General features: G+C 39.4%; 1 protein-coding gene across 2 annotated transcripts in view; it reads right to left on the bottom strand.

The window, feature by feature from the left end:
- The window catches only part of nrg3b (neuregulin 3b), a gene marked incomplete at its 5' end in the record, with an annotated part of 215,288 nt that overhangs the window by 207,678 nt on the left and 3,053 nt on the right, over positions 1-4,557 (bottom strand).

Raw genomic sequence — 4,557 nt, 5'->3', positions numbered from 1 at the left:
AAATGCCTTTTCCAGCAATGCTAATATGAATAATTTATCTTTCTGGGATTATAACATCCATGCATGGATACTGAAATAACTCCCCATTCATTTAAATTATTACGCTTCTTTAAAGCCCCTTAAATAAGATTTAGATGTACAGTGGCCACCATAGACAATTTCACAATGGCATGGTAGTCGAGTCAGACAGGTATTTCCTGAGTGAAGAGTCATCAGTGCAACTGGCAGCCCCTAGTAGCAGCTCCACTGCAATTACTCAGTCTGTTAACATCAAATTGTAGCATTGGGATACTGAATTCTTCTGAGGCATACAACAAGCCGGTGTAAGAGAAGATCTGCAAGGCATATGCTGAGACTGAGAAAAAAACAGATTCAGATGTTCTTTAAAAGTTCTTTTTGAGCCTAAAATGATAAAAGCTGAAGCGCAAGAGCTCGGTTTCCAACTAGGAAGATATTTGTAAATAGGTGCAGCTGCACAGACACACTGTGCAGAAGCAGCCCTGCTTGGGCCGGCCTCAACGAACAAGCAGAGCGTGTCTCAGGAGAGACAGAGGGGCCTCAGAGGCAGTCTAGCAAATCTGAGCCTGACCTCCCTGGAGAGAGACAGAGAGGCAAACTGGATTTATATCTTTGTTTTTAATCCCCCTTACACGGTCCACTGGTCCTACAGTAGTACTTTGTGCAAGCTTCATGTATAGTCAGGAAAAAACAAACAAAATAAAAAACAGTGGCTTGCGTGTTAGGAAAAACATCCATTTTGGGGTTTTTTCTCGGTGACATCAGAGAAAAGTGTTGTCTAAAAAATGTGCCACACACATCTGACTGGCATTTGACTACATAGCTTGTTATTCAGATTGAAATGCCATTTTGTTACTGTCCCAGTATTCAGTTTGACATTAGGCTCTTGTTAAGCTTGTTTTGTTTTTGGGAGAGAGTTTATTTTGCCCAGACCAAACACTGTCACCATCCATCTGCTCAAAGTCATTCTCAAGCTACAAAGAATCTACATTAGCGGTGGCTAACAGTAGTCAGCGTTAACATGCTGATCGAAGATACTTATGGGTAAAGTGTTTTTACAGGAAAAAGAAGTGATAACGTAATGAAAAATCCTGTTCACTTTAGAAAACCTTTGGAAATACTTCCAAGATGTAGGACTAACTATAAGTATTGAATCCTCTGCATCCATGTTCTTAATCACACAAGGAGACAACTGATAAACAGAAACAATGTTTTGTTTTGTTTTTTAAAGAAAAAAAATGCCTTCATTGCACAGTTGTTCTGGTTTAATGGCTGTTGTTTTCTGTTGTTGATTTACAACAAGCCTTGATATCTGTGTCTGGCTCTCACACAGATGACAAAATGAGTCCCACCTATAAAGGCGCTGACTGACTCGGCTGTCCCAGCTGGGGAAACAGCCATTGATTCCCTTGAAGACCAACACCAGACCTTTGAATTGCTAGACAACAATTTTAATGTGGGTGGTGATTCACAAGTCTGGAATCAGGCTAGCGAGATGTGCATGGAATTACAACCACACTTCACTAAGGAAGATTTCTCGCAAGCGAGAAGAGTGGAATTGGGCCCTGAGCCAACACAGCGTCCATGGTTTCCCCAACAGGCATTCATTGTGCACTGCTCCATTCGCTTGTTATTTCCCTGCTTAGGAGCCAATAGGGCTTGTATGTGGAGAGTGGAGTCGGATAAATAATGGCCTCAGATACAGAAAACTAAATGTTAGATTTATAGTGAGTATAGGCCCCCACACACACATGCTTCATGCTCATCTTTGTGTGCCAGTTTTTCTTCATCTGCTCATGTATAAGAGCTGTGAAGTTAACATGTAAAGGAAGATAGAAAGCACAAAAGCAAAGCAAAAATAGACGGAGGAACACAATGACACTGAGAGCGGACACAATAACGTGGGGAAAGAGGGAGAGTGAGGGAGATAAAGGAGAAAAAAAGACAAAGGGAGTAGGTAAAATATGTCATTATCCCCAACGGACAGAGCTCGTCTTTTTTCCAGGACACAGATTAATTTACATCTTCACCAAACACCAGGGGCAGTAGCAATGTGTAGTGTGTGTGTGTGTGTGTGTGTGTGTGTGTGGTGTGTGTGTGGTGTGTGTGTGTTGTGTGTGGAGGAAGAGATCTGTTAGCTTGCCTCCTATATGCAGTCCAGATTATGAGAAACCCAAGACCATACAGTATAACTGCATTAGCACATAACTTAACATAAAATATGAGATAACTTAGCTGTGGGTATGCACCTGGAGCCATGTTTTACAGAGCATTTCATCATCAGCTGAGACATTTTCTGTGTATCATTACAGTTTAAATATGCTGCATTGCACAGCTCTACATAGTATTACAGATTGGTATAGCCAAGCTTTAGAAGCAGCTGCATTCCTGAAACTCCAACATTAGCTTCATATGAGGCTTTGTTTTGCCCTTAAGAATACTGTGTTGGTGTTTTGCATCTACTATGGCACATAAATGGGTTACACACGGGTTACTTGAATGAATATAAACGACACAGAGGTTGTGTGAATGAAAGTAATGTGCAGTAAAGAGAATGCTTCAATATTTTTACCCCATAGAAACAATGTCAACGCGAGGAACAAGGAAGAATAACAAAGCAAGAATAAGCCATTCAACACAAAGTGTAGCCTTGGGAGAATAAGCAGTAGCAGTGGTTGGGCTCCATGCTGAAAACACTAACTATGACATTCTAGTTATATTCCCTATAGTTTATTGCTGTTTGAGCCTGTGTGAATTCAATCAATCATTCAGGAATACTGAAGTTATAAAATTATGGTTAATGAACATATGAACTATATAAATCACAGCGGTGGTTTGGCACAAACACAATGAGACCTCTAGAAACAGGCTAATGCAGCAAATTTAACAAGTCAATTCAATCAGTAATGCCAGAGCAAATGTTTCCATTAAGTTTCATGTTACAAAAGAAATCCCTTTCAGAAATTGTACATGCTATAAGAACAAAGGGCATCTTTTATGGATTTTTAACAATAGCTGTAAGACTGCCAGAACTTTCTGGTGAGGTACCTAGCTATAAAAAAAAAAAATCACTCATTGCTTTGAAGACAATACTGGTCTTTTTTAAGTAGCAGACAGGTGCAAAACCACTGAATATTTTTACAAATGCCACTTTATACCATTTATTACTGACACTAACATCATCAATTATTACCATACCAGTGCTTAACAAAGAGCTTTAACAATGCTTGCTTGATTTGAAGAAAAGCTTGCCTTTTTTAAGATTTGGTCTACATTTGGTAACATAAAATTTACTAAAATAGTGGCAATTGATTTTCCCATTGATTTTTAAATAGTGAGGATAGCAGGATTTTTAGTGCCTATAGAGTGCCACCTGTTGCCTGATAGATACAGTATTTAATAAACGCAGAGATAAAGATTCCACAAGTGGGCTGGAATGTTACTGTGCATGATGTCAACATGTAGGCCTGAGACTTATGAACATCAGCATCCAGTGAAAATTACTTGTATATGTGAAGGCTTAAATTAACTAAGGGCAGCTTTACTAAACATGCTTTAGCTTGTGAAGTTAGTGCCCTTTTATAGTATACAGTACAAACACATGTGTCCCGATGTTTGCACAAGGGGGCTGTCCAGTCTGGCAGCTTTTAGCTGTTTGGCAATTGACACTGGAGCAGTGGATTATGCTGTGGAAGTCTGAGGACTGTCTGTTGGTATCTCTATACTTTTGTCCCCATTGGAATTTATTGTTGCTGGTTGAATTTAAGCTGACCACAGCCAATGTTCTCCCACAATTGGGAAAACTACAAAGTCTAAGCTATTTTCTCCAAAGCTGTTCAACTGAAAACAGAGAACACATTGCTATATTATGCAATTTCCAACCAGCTTTGCTGAAAATATTTCTGCTCTGAAGTAAAGAAGGCAAAAACGATGTCACTTGATCACTGTTTGCCTGTGGAATCAATGCCAGTGACGCTTTCTAACTGAAACAAGAGAATACTATGTAGTCAACTTGAGCTGCGGTCATATATATACACTGTATATATATATACATACACACACACACACAACATATGATCCACAACAGAAATGTGGAGAAATTAAGGTTTCCATTTTTTTCATTCATTCCGGGAAAAAACAAGCAACTAAAAATAGATAATCATAAGCCAAAAGTTGGTTTTAAATTAAAGCTGCCAATTAATGCCCCAACAGAATTTGTTAGAAAATAGAGTGCCTGGAGTTTGAGAATAAAAATTGTATGTAGTCATACACAGTCAGTACTCATGATTACACTCACATCCTGCCCCACCCACGTCTGAAAAATTGCCTTGTTATGTTAAAAACATGTCCCTTGTGGAATGAATAATCAGAAATCCTTCCTTCTTTACACAATGCTAAATACGCAAAAATATCACAGCTCCCCTGCCTTACACTCTCTATCTCCCTCAAGCCTTTCCCTCACGTAGCCCACTCCATCTGCCAGCTCTCTCTACTCACAGCTCCCACTCTTCATGTCTTGCTTTGTTATGCTTCCTGCAT

This window comes from Etheostoma spectabile, chromosome 21 (assembly GCF_008692095.1).
Source record: "Etheostoma spectabile isolate EspeVRDwgs_2016 chromosome 21, UIUC_Espe_1.0, whole genome shotgun sequence".
Taxonomy (NCBI): Eukaryota; Metazoa; Chordata; class Actinopteri; order Perciformes; family Percidae; genus Etheostoma; species Etheostoma spectabile.
The sequence above is the reverse complement of the archived record's forward strand: the minus strand, read 5'-3'. Positions and strand labels throughout refer to the sequence as shown.